This window comes from Saimiri boliviensis, chromosome 11, assembly GCF_048565385.1.
Source record: "Saimiri boliviensis isolate mSaiBol1 chromosome 11, mSaiBol1.pri, whole genome shotgun sequence".
Classification (NCBI taxonomy): Eukaryota; Metazoa; Chordata; class Mammalia; order Primates; family Cebidae; genus Saimiri; species Saimiri boliviensis.
The window spans coordinates 62171911-62184683 of record NC_133459.1 but is presented as its reverse complement, the minus strand read 5'-3'; the positions used below and the strand labels follow the sequence as shown (position 1 = coordinate 62184683).

At 40.3% G+C, this 12773-nt stretch overlaps 1 protein-coding gene and 1 pseudogene across 1 annotated transcript in view; one reads left to right on the top strand and one right to left on the bottom strand.

The window, feature by feature from the left end:
* LOC104653222 (cofilin-1-like) overlaps nucleotides 1–1431 on the top strand; it is a 42903-nt pseudogene extending 41472 nt beyond the window's left edge.
* The window catches only part of ROR1 (receptor tyrosine kinase like orphan receptor 1), a 415703-nt gene that overhangs the window by 345881 nt on the left and 57049 nt on the right, over nucleotides 1–12773 (bottom strand). The window lies entirely within an intron of this gene.

Below are 12773 nucleotides of genomic sequence, written 5' to 3'. Positions count from 1 at the left end.
TCTCACCTGTTATTATTAAGCTACTTAGCTGCCTTCCACTGTTCATCCCTAGACCCCAAACACCCTAGGAGACTATGAATTCCTTCTGTTCTTTCAGGTATTCATTCACCATTTTTCTCAACACATGCCATGTGCTAGCAACACAAAGATAAATAAAACAACCGCCATAAAGTTGAGAATCTAGCAGCAGAGACTGACTTATTAGTAGATATTTATAGGTCAATGGCCGATATTGCATGGAGCATCCAAGAGAAGGAAGAGGATATGACTAACCAGCGTGAACTCAGGCAATAGGGATTGTAGGACATTGCAAGAAGGGTGGGTCGCAGCAATAAAGGCACTAACCATGGTGAAAAGGGACACAGAGTGAGCAGAAAACCATGTAGCCAGACCTTAAAGTGTGAGGCAGAGAGTGGAAAGACACAACCCTAACAGGCAACATTTACTGAAGGCTAATCATGTGTGAGCTGATTAATTCTCACCAACCCATGAGGTAAGTTTTATCATCCTAATTTAGCAATGAGGAAAGGAGGTCACAAAGGTTAAGTCACCGGGGCAGTAAGGGAGATAATTACTCTTATATGCTGCCCCCTGACGCTCGGGGGATCAGCAAGGGCTGGTCTGAAAATCCCTTTGGTGTCATGCTAAGGAGCTTGGGCTTTTCGTATAGATAATGGGCAGGCAGTAAATGGCTTTAAGCAGGAAAGAGTCAGATTTGTGTCTCAGGAGGCTACTTCAGCAAGGTGTAGGGGACTGAATGTGAAGAGGGCCCCACCTTGAGTTAGGGAAATCAGCTAAAAAGTTGTTGCAATCTTCCTATGGGCAATGTGTCTGATCTAATGGTGCAAAGAAGGAGCAGAGGGCAGTCAGGTCCCAGCAGCGCTGGAGCTTCTGCGGCTCTCCACGCCCTCTCCTTTTCACTTTCAGAAATGTGGTCTCCGGTGTGGCTGTCTCCGATGGTGTCATAAAGGTGTTCAACCACATAAAGGTGCCTAAGTCTTCAATGCCGGAGGAGGTGAAAAGACACAAGAAGGTGGAGCTCTTCTGCCTGAGTGAGGGCAAGAAGAACACCATCCTGGAGGAGGGCAAGAAGATCCTGGTGGGCAATGTGGGCCAGACCTGGATGACTCCTAGGCCACCTTTGTCAAGATGCTGCCAGATAAGGACTGCCACTACATCCTCTATGACACAACCTATGAGACCAAGGAGAGCAAGAAGGAGGACCTGGTGCTTATCTTCTGGGCCCCTGAGTCTGGGCCCCTTAAGAGCAAAATAATCTATGCCAGCTCCAAGGATGCAGTCAAGAAGAAGCTGACAGGGATCAAGCATGAATTACAAGCAAACTTCTGCGAGGAGGTCAAGAACCACTGCACCCCGGCAGAGAAGCTGGGGGGCAGTGCCACCATCTCCCTGGAGGGCAAGCCTTTGTGAGCCCCTCTGGCACTCTGCCTTGAGCATCTAGCAGCCCTATACCTGCCCTTGGGGATTGCAGGCTGGCCCCTTCCTGCCAGACCAGTTGGGCTGGGGGGAATCCCAGCCAGGGGAGGGCAATCCCTTCACCCCAGTCGCCAAACACACCCCTCACCCCCTGGATTATCCTCCTCCCTCCATCCCTGATGGTTCTGGCCTTCCCAAACTGCTTTTCATCTTCTGATTCTCTTTGGGTTGAAGTAGACCAAATTCCCACCAGGCACCCCAGTTTTGAAGGGGCCTGTATTTTTTTAACAACATCCCCACTCCCCCCACCTGTTCCTCCACCTTCCCACACTGCCAGCTTCTAACTGCAATAGTGACTCTGTGCTTGTCTGTTTAGTTCTGTGTATAAATGGAATGCTGTGGAGATGACCCATCCCTTGCCAGCTGGTTCCTCTCCCTATTCCCCTGGTCACTGCTACTCACGGAAACAGGAGCAGTAACGGATCTTCGATTTTAAAAAAGGAAGGAGCAGAGAGAACAGATGCAAGATATATATGCTAGGAGGCATTCTCCAGGAGTCCCTTAGGTTTCTGCACATCTTGTGAGCAAAGCACTGGCTGCCCTTGGTTCCAGACTATCTTTTCAAAGATGTTTATATGGAGAACAGCCTTGGAAGAAATGATCTCCCTCTGGAGCAAAGGTGAAGCATCTTTACTGCCCAATATAAAAGATTTGGGTTCCCTAAGTTTGGCATTCCTCTCCTGTAACACAATGCACTGCATGTATGGCTGTCACTCGACTCTCTTCATGACATCCTATGCGAGCTGGGTCTTAGAGAAACAGTGAATGAATATGTTGACACTCTGGCTACTGCTATTGCTATGAGTAATAAAGTCCTTTTGTCTCTAACCCAGGAATCCTGTGTCGTTTGCCAGCATCCATGAAACTGTGGCAAGCAAGTTCATTTGCAAGTAAGAAAAGTCTCAAATCCTTCACAGGTCTTAATAATAATTAGGGGGGAAAAATTAGCAGGATTAGCTAAATCTAGAGTGTTAGGGAGAAAAAGGAATCCAAGATTACTTCTGTTTTGTGTTTGTTTGTTTTAAGGTGGAAGTTTGGACAGTGGTTTGAATGGTTAGATAGTGATGTTACCAACAGAGGTGGAATATTTAACACCTACAGGAATGTAATATATAATGAGGTATAGTGCGTGCTGGGGATGAGATAATAAATTCACTTTGGAGGGCTATGAAACATCCATGTGGAAGTATCCAACACAGAGCTGAATAATGAAGGCAAGGGTGGGGGCTGGGTTAATGATATGTAGGAGTCATTAGCATCAGGGCATAGCTAAACTCATGATATTGGATAAAATCTTCTTACATATAGAAACCAACATATTCATCCTTAAACCCTTAATCCCCTGCAGAGGGCTTTGCACAAAGTATATGCACAATAAATGTCTGTTAAACAAATGGCTAAAAACAGATCCAGAATTAGTTGAATCCTTATTTAAATTAAAATTGCTTCAATGGCTACCAATGTAATGCTAATCCAGGTTTTCTCAAATCAGAGTCTCAAATACAGGATCTCTACATTTGTTTCACATGGAATACAAACAGTTTCATACACAAATAATTACAAACTCATCATTCTCTTAGATGTAGTATGGAAGTGGAACAAAATTCTAAGACTCATAATTTCATGTCATTAAAAAGCAATATTGTTGGTTTTCTCATTGGAAAAAAAAAAAAAGTTCTATTATCCACAGGATCACTTCTACCTTCAAACAAAAAACTTAGGACCTACTATGTTCAAGAAACTGTGCTGAAATCTGTAAGGGATCTAAAAAGCATAAAAGTCCCTTTGTTAAAGGAATTTACAAAAACGGTTGGTGGCATATGCACCAGACCAGAATTTAGTTCCAAGTTCCATATTTAGCAATTTTAGGACCTTAAGCAAGTTACTTAACCTCTACAACCTTTAGTTACTAAATTTATAAAAAGAAAACAGCAAAAATGCATACCTTATAAATGGCAATGAGACTTACATTTTATAATACATGTAGAATATGTATTATAATACTCCATCAAAAGTGGTGGCCAGTATCATCATAAAATAGTTGGAGAAGAAACACTCACAGAAATACTCATAGAAAAACCACTCAGTAAGGGATACTGCAGAACATTATAAGTGCTATTGACATGGTAAAGCACTACAAACGCAGACCCTTAGGAACCTGTTGAGAAGAGTAGGAGTTAACACTGTGTTTGAACTTATTTAAACCATCCTAGAAACCTATAATAGTATTATTCCCATTTACTAGATGAGAAAACTGACATCTAGACAAGTCGAGTAACTTGCCCGGGTTCACCCAGCAGAAAGTTGTGGAACAGGAAATAAACCCAGGTTGTCTGGCTCCAGAGTCTGATGCCACGCTGGCTCCTCAGGGAGAATCATGCATTTTTATGACTTATATTTTGAAAAGAAAAGAACTAGACTTTTTAAAAGTATTTGCCTTCAACTCACAACTATTACATAAATACTATTCTATTCAGAATTAAAAGGGCCGGGCCCAGTGGCACACACCAGTAATCCCAGCACTTTGGGAGGCCAAGGTGGGTGGATCACCTGAGGTCAAGAGTTTGAGATCAGCCTGGCCAACATGGTAAAATCCCGTCTCTACCAAAAACACAAAAGAATTAGCTGGGCATGGTGACGCATGCCTGTAGTCCCAGATATTCGGGAGGCTGAGGCAGAAGAATCGCTTGAATCAGGGAGGCAGAGGTTGCAGAGAGCTGACATCGCACCACTGCACTCCAGCCCGGTGAAAACGTCTCAAAAAAAGAGAGACAGGGTGAAACTCCTCAAAAAAAAAAAAAAAAAACACTAAACAGACAAGGAGATAGACTTTTCTAGGCTGGCTCAGGTCCTATTTCACAGATTCTGAAAACTGTGAAGGAAAGAAGATTTAATGCTTCATGCCAAACACTGTGTAAGATAAAATCATGGTGCATCATGGACAAATGTACACAATCCAAAGTGACTCAAAGTGTAGGGGCTTGGGCTTAAAGCTCTGAGGCATCTTTATGAAATAAAATGACTCCATTTACCAACTCTCATTTCCTACTGTTCATAAGCACTTCCTTAAGTTTAATTTAATATACATTCCTCGCAGATGCAGAGTTTTGGAGAGTTATGCTTCCATTTCCACATGAAAATGCAACAGACTGACAGGATATATTCAGCCACTGTGTTGGGCCACCTTGGACTTTCATCAAATTTTGTTTTATTTAATTTTCAAAGACAATAAAGATGAAATACCCTAAATATCCAACCACTGAGTGATGGCTAAATAAATCACGTAGGCTGTGCTCACTCAGTGTTACATCATACAAACACTAAAGATAATATTTGTCCAAGCAAGGTGGCATGCACCTGAAGTCCCAACTTCTCAGGAGGCTGAGGCAGGCAGATCACTTGATCCCAGGAGTTCAAGTACAGCCTGGGCAATTTAGCAAGACCCCATCTCAAGAAAAAAAAGAAAAACAGTATCTATAAAGACTTGGAAAAAATAATATTACATATTAAGTGAAAAAAGGCTTGCTACAAAACAGCATAGACAAGATGATTACATCTATGAATAAAATGTATGCATAGAGCAAAAATGCCTAGAAGGAAATGTACCAGAATATTAAATGTAATTTTTTGTGTTTATAATAGGATCTTAGGAGAGATTCAATAGTCTTTCACTTTCTCAATGTTGCTTTGTTTTCTGAATTTTCTTTGGTTATATTATTTGTACATTTTTTAATTGCAGTAAACTAATATAAAAACAACAAAAAAGTTCAATGTGCTATCCATTGCACTACAGAGTCTTCTTATACTTTTTTAATGTTTGGAATATTTGCATTACAGACAGACTAATGGATAAGTAAATGACAAATTAGATAAACAGATGGACAGATGGATAGATGGATGGACAGATGCACAGATGGATGGATGACATGGAAACAGACATTCTTTTACCAAAACATTACAGAATGCCTCCTCTTAGAAATACAGTCAAAATCTGGCTTCCCCATTCAACTCAGCTGTCTCTTTCTTTAAACCAATCAACCATCTATTTCTTCAAGGTAAACGTTACTTAAAAGCATCTTAGATGGACAGATCCAACTTTTGAAGCCCTAAATAGAGGGTACAGGTAACCAATTAATGCATGTTTTACAGCCATGCGTCGCTTAACAACAGAGGTATGTTCAGAGAAAAGCGTCCTTAGTTGATATGCTTGTTGTCATGTGAACATCACAGAGTATAATTAAACAAACACAGATGGTATAGGCTACTACACACATAGGCTTTATGATAGCGCCTGTTGCCCTTAGGCTACAAACTTGTATAGCATGTTACCATACTGAATACTGTAGGTGACTGTAACACAATGGTATTTGTATAGCTAAACATACCTAAACATATAAAAGATGCAGTAAAAATATAGAATAAAAGATTTAAAATGTTACACCTGTAGAAAGCACTTATCAGGAATGGAGCTTGCAGGAATTAGAAGTCGCTCTGGGTGAGTCAGTGGAAATGGAAGTGAAAGCCTAGGACATTACTATACACTACTGCAGACTTTATAAACACTATACACCTAGGCTACACTAAATTTATAAAGTATTTTTCTTCCTTCAATAATAAATTAAACTTAGCTTACTGTAACTTTTTTACTTTATAAGCTTTTAATTTATTTTTTAACTTTGGACCCTTTTGTCATAACGCTTAGCTTAAAACAGAAACACACCGTACAGCTGTACAAAAATATTTTCTTTATGTCCTTATTCTGTAAGTGTTTTCCTATTTAAACATTTTGACATTAAAAAATAAAGACACACACACACACATTAGCCTAGGCCTACACATGGTCAGGATCATCAATATCACTGTCTTCCCCCTCCACATCTTGTCCCCTGGAAGCTCTTCAAGGGGCAATAACACTCAGGAGCTGCCATCTGCTATGTTAACAATGCCTTCTTCTGAAACACCTCCTGAAGGACCTGCCTGAGGCTGTTTTACAGGTAACGTTTTATTTTAGAAGCAAAAGGAGTACACTCTAAAATAATAATCAAAAGTATAGTAAATATATAAACCAGTAACACAGTTGTTTATTACTATTATCAAGTATCAAGCATACTATTCTCAGTGTACAATTAGGTATACGGTATATAACTGGAGGAACTATAGTTTTACAGGACTCACAGGGCAGGTTTGTTTATACCAACATCACCACAAACACATGAGGAATGCACTGTGCTACAACATTAGAACAGCTACAGTCTCACTAGGGGTTTTTTTTAGCTTCTTTATAACCCTATTGGACCACCATCTTATAGGCAGTCTAACGTTGACTGAAAGATGATTATGGGCCGGGCACGGTGGCTCAAGCCTGTAATCCCAGCACTTTGGGAGGCCGAGGCGGGTGGATCATGAGGTCGAGAGATCGAGACCATCCTGGTCAACATGGTGAAACCCCGTCTCTACTAAAAATACAAAACATTAGCTGGGCATGGTGGCACGTACCTGTAATCCCAGCTACTCAGGAGGCTGAGGCAGGAGAATTGCCTGAACCCAGGAGGCGGAGGTTGCGGTGAGCCGAGATCGCGCCATTGCCCTCCAGCCTGGGTAACAAGAGTGAAACTCCGTCTCAAAAAAAAAAAAAAAAAAAAAAAAAGAAAGATGATTATGTAGTGCCTGACTGTAGTAGCTCCCATACAACTGTGACAGGAAGAGTAACTTAGCTCATACACAATTACATACATACTTTTTTTTAAGAGACAGAATCTCTTTTCTATCACCCAGGCTAGAGTGCAGTGGCACGATCACAGCTCACTGCAGCGTTTACCTCCTGGGCTCTGTTGATTCTCCCACCCCAGCCTCCCAAGCAGCTGGGGCTACAGGCACACACCACTGTGCCCAGCTAATTTTTGTAGAAACAAGGTCTCACTTTGTTGACCAGGCTGATCTGGAACTCCTGGCCTCAAGCAAAGATACACACTTTCTTTTGGCAGTCACAAACAATTAATTAACAATAATAAATGTCAATATGACAAACTGAAACTGATTTCAGAAAAAGTTATCTAAACTTAATTTTGCCAAATTAAAAAACCTACTCTGCTGGCCAGAAAGTACTGAGTTCAGTCTAATGAAATGAGTAGAATAGCTATGCAAACTACACAGTGAACTTTGAAGGCTGTTTACATCTGGAAATGTGCACGATGTACATATTACTCCATGTGCAACCAGTAATCCTTTAACTACTTTCAAAACATCAACCATAACACAATCCTAAAAAGAATAATAGTATGCATATTTTTAAAAAGAATACAATTATTGAAAGAGCTTTGGGAAATTAACACAGCCCTAATGTGGAAGTCAAATTCACACGTAGTACAAGATGAAAACAAATCTGACATACTGAGCACTTGTCATGTGGTTCTCACTGACAGGGCAAGTAGAATTTTCAAAGCAGGAGTGGTAAGTACGGATGCTTGATTACCTTTCTTTCCGGGGAACAGAAACATTCTATTAGCCCCATGCTGCTTTGGCCAAGTTGAGCTCAGCCTCCTCTGCCATTCATTCAAGACAGGTCACCAATGTCTTGATGCTGCTTAACAGAAAATTCAACCACACACACACACTTCATTGCTGTAAGAGGTACTTCTATGTGATTGTCAGCCTTTTGGGATATCAACTCAACAGGCCCACAAGCTTTTTATAATATAAACATAAATTAATTGAGAGGCAAACATGGAGGGATAGGAGGAGGCATTATTAAAAAGATGGAAAGTCAATTGCATTAGTGGTCACGAAAGAACCTGGGGTGTTTTTGTTTGGCAGTGGAGCAGCTACATGCAGAATGTTAAATTCTTTAAATAAGGCATCAGTGATTTTGAGAAATTAACTTTAGGTCTGATTAGTGCCAAGTGCAGAATTTCTGCAAGAAGACGTCATGGGGTAGAGAAAAATCTGCAGTGTCTGTTCCTCCTTCTGTTTATGACCTCTGGACTTTAGTATTGTCTCTTGGGCTACCTGTAGAGGCCTTTTTATACTCATCCACTCAGAATTCCCCCACTAATTATGAAATCTTAAGAAACTAGGTATAAGAAAATACAACGTTTGATCATAACTTTTGTTCCTACTTATTAATACATCCTAACTCAATTGGCATTCCAACACCTATAGACTCTATTTATGGTTCATAAATTTAGTTTTCCCACTGGTTCAGATAAGCAGGTCCTAAAAATGATTTAAGATGTGCTTTTTTCTACAAAGTCTCAAAAGCCTTCAGATTCTGCAATGAGGGTGAATCATGAATGGACTATGGTGTTGAGGCTTAGGGCTTGGAGTCCAGAATCAGGCAGACCTGGATTCAAATCCTGACTTTGTACATCAAGTTGTGTGACCTTTGGCAAGTTCTTTAAGTTCAATATGGTCCTGATCCCAGTGGGGCCGCTGGGAGGATGGAATGCAATAGTTTGCAAAAAGCAAGCAGGAGATCTGAAATTCTACCTCTTGAGGCTACCTAAGGAACAATGTTTTCAAATGATAAAATCTCTGCTGCTACTGATGACAACAGAATCAAGAAAGAGAGTGTTTTCACTTTAGTCACTACACAAATTAAAGTTGCTGTGGGGGTAATCTCAGCTTTATTTGTACCTAAATGTGTGATATATTAACCACTCCCAAGCTCCATTTCCTCCGCTCTAAAATCAGAGGGTTGTCTCAATGAAGCTCTATCAAGATCTGAATACTTGCAAAAATGAAATCCACATTATTGTATGCAGCCTATATTGTCCAACAACACAAGTGCCTTTTAACAATGAGACCATATTCTCTTTCCATCTATTTTCCCCATAATTAAGTGTATTTTACTGCACTATGAGCTTCTCAAAAGGAAGGATAATGTCTTGCCTGTTGTTTCTACTCAGAGTGCTTCTAAAAATATCTGGTACACAACAGATGACCTAGTAATAAATGAGTGACTGAGTCATCTCATTATCCTCCCAAAAGACACACAAATTTTGCACACAGTAGGTATCAAAATAAGTTTGAAAAATGAATTTGAGCAAAACTGGGAGTGCCTTTATATGTAGGAACTTCCTCTTACTCATCTCTATAGCCCCTGGGCTTGGGCAGAGCCTGGCACAAAGAAGAAGGCAGGATCAACTAATCTTTTTGCTCTGGAGACATGCTGGCAATTGACCTACTCAAAAAGTAATTGGTAAGGTATGTGTGGATTCCAGTTCTAGAAGGCCTTCTATGTGCCCGGCACTGTACAAGATGGTTTGCATGATGTTTTCTCAATAGCTCTGATAGAGATGAGTGACACTATTTTAAAATGAGTAAGCAGGGGCTGAGAGAGATTAAGTCACTTGCCCAAAATTACAAAGCTGATAAATAACAGAACTGGGATTTAAAACCAGGCATCTGGGACCTGTGTTCTTTCCATTATGGGAGGTTACAAAGAAGGGAAAACAAATAAGGTGGTCCCACATAGATGTGACCACCTTACTTGAAGTTGTGTGACTTTAGGAGAAGAGGTAGCAACAGATAGACCAGGCTTAAGGAGGAAGGCTGACCAGTGGGGCCAACCACCCCATCCAATTATTGATCAATGTGCCTGCCACCTGCAGCCATAAACAGCAGGTCTAGAAGAATGTTGATTAGAGCTATTTCCCAAGCAGAATTGACCAGGTAGTGGCTGGTGGTAATGGCAGGGCAGGCCAATTCCTTCCAATCAATCATTATATACAAGTCCAGGTGAGCCCATGGGAATGCTTCAGGCCCAGATCTCGAAAAAGCAGTCCACTTGCCACCTTGAAACCAATGCACGTAGCACAAGAGCTCCCACATGGAAAGACTATCCACATTTTCCAGATTGAGTGCTAGAAGAGGAGGAGACCTGAATACTCTGTCTCAGAGGAAGAGATTTAATGACACTTGGTTTTGGAAAAATCAGTTTTAAGAGTAAGCCTAAGTCCCTTGTGCTCTTCATAGAAACAAAAAGAGATAACATTCATTTTCAAAGCATCAGAGCAGGAAAGCTGCCATTTTTAAAAAATGCTATTTTATAGTTTTGTTAAGATTTAGCATGTAAACAGCAGTACCCCTCCTATGATTACAGGGAATACTAATTTAATAAAATCAAATATGTTTGAAACGTCTTCTGTTCTTAACAGTAGTAACAAATAGAAACCTGGAACCTTATATATCCATATACAGGCAAGATGAAACACTCAACATAATTACTGTTTAATTCACCTAGGGGTACAAAAGTAATTCTTCTAGAGACACTACACTAAACCCTCTAGTTTGCAGGCTCAGAATAACCCACTTTAAATATCTGAAGCAGACTCTGCCAACCTTCAGCTCAAATGCCCCGTGCTTCCTGACACCACTCCATCTCAGCTCCACTGAGAGGGTCTAAGCCCAGGATAACATCTTTCTTATTACTACCGCTTAAGAGCCTACTTAGATGGAGAGGACAAAAGCTACCCAGGATGTTAGAGAGAAAGTAATGCCAGGTCAGTAACTAACTGAGCTTTCTCCCCAAGTTGGAAAAAAACAAACCAAAAAAAAAAAAAAAAGAAGAAGAAAAGTTAAAAAAAAAAAAAAAAAGTCCTTGGGATGGAAAGCATTGATGTAATTTCACTATTCCTAAGCATGCCAGAAGTCATAAATATCTGTAAAGCATAGTCTTTATATTTTCAACGTTCAAGGGCATAACTAAAAAAATAAAAAATAAAAATAAAGTGCGTAAATATGCACATGTGCTAACTATTCTCTTAGATCACTCAAAAAAAAAAAAACACACACAAAAAAACACACACACGAAGTCCAAATATTGCTGGAAAAGTTTGTTTTGTTTCTGTCTGAAATTTACTCTGGTCAGCCCTGTAGAATCTGTCCTTACACACTATCTTATAGGAAAAAGAAAAAAAAAAAAAAAAGAAAAGGAACGTTATAGGTAGATGCTCCAAACCTGTGCTTGACTCCTTTCTGCCCTCTCCCCTTCCAGAGCAGCCAGTCAGAGCTGGGAGAACATATCACCCCCTAGGAACCATTCTGAGGTTCTTCCATGAGCTAGCCAAAACCCTGGTGCCTGTTAGCTTCCCCTTGTCACCCTGAAGCTCCATAAAACAATGCAATCTTTCTCCAAGATGGCCATCTAACTATTTACAGATCATTGTCATGCCTTCTCTTTTTCTGGCTTGGTCTTTTCTGGACGTATCTGGTTTGTCACTGTTAATACCCCAAGAGTGGTCTGACCAGCACATCTTAGAAAAGATAAAAGCACCAAAACCCTTCCACTCAGGCAGTCCATTTCACTTAACACTCACAATCAAAGCAACTAAACATTGTAACTAGTGATCCTTATCCCAACCATTAATGGTACTTAGGTGGATTAATATTAATAATAAAACAGCTACCTGTTACTGAGTGTCTGCTGTCTGCCAGGACTTGTGTTAGACAGAGTCAGTTCTGCTATAACACAACATATGAGTTTTGAAAAATCACCATACTATGCAAAGTTGCACAGTAAAAACAGCAGAGTTTATGGGAAAACAGGATTGGGGGACACTACTCAAAAACATCAGTGACACAAAACTTAAGATAGAAATCTAGTTTAAATGGTAGCATAGTCTTGCACACGTTAAATGATTAAGAAATATATAACTACATCAGTAAGTTTCACATATAACCTTGAAAAAAATCCCTGAAATTTTCTTGTGGAAATGGGCATTGTAGGGGTTACAGCTTATGGGTTATTGTGAAGTGGTGAATGGAGGGCTGGTTATCAGAAAATGGACAGAAAGTTATAACAGCAGATGTGGATGAGTGTAACTCAATACACCTGGTGAACTGAGGGAGTTGGTAGATGTTTCCTGTGTGTGTGTTTGTCTACTGCCACACAGCTCACTTTAGCTGAGTACTATCTTCTGAGTCAACCTAGTGCTTTTCATGGATGTAACTGACTATGTAAGTAAACACAAAATTTGTGCTATCCTCAAATTTTCCAGAGTACATCGATCAGCTATGAACAAATTTGTGTGTTTTCAAAACAATTGTTACAGCAGCACTGACTGTGCTTTATCTCATTGAATCTTAAAACACTGAAAAATAGCTAGTACTAATTTCATGTTCCAGAAAAGGAAACGGGCTTAGAGAGGTTAAATGATGCCCAAAGCCACCTTTTGGGCTCTGTGATATGGTTTGGCTCTGTGTCCCCACCCAAATCTCATCTCAAATTGTAATCCCCACGTGTTGAGGGAGGGGATTGCTTCTCCCTGGCCTTCCAC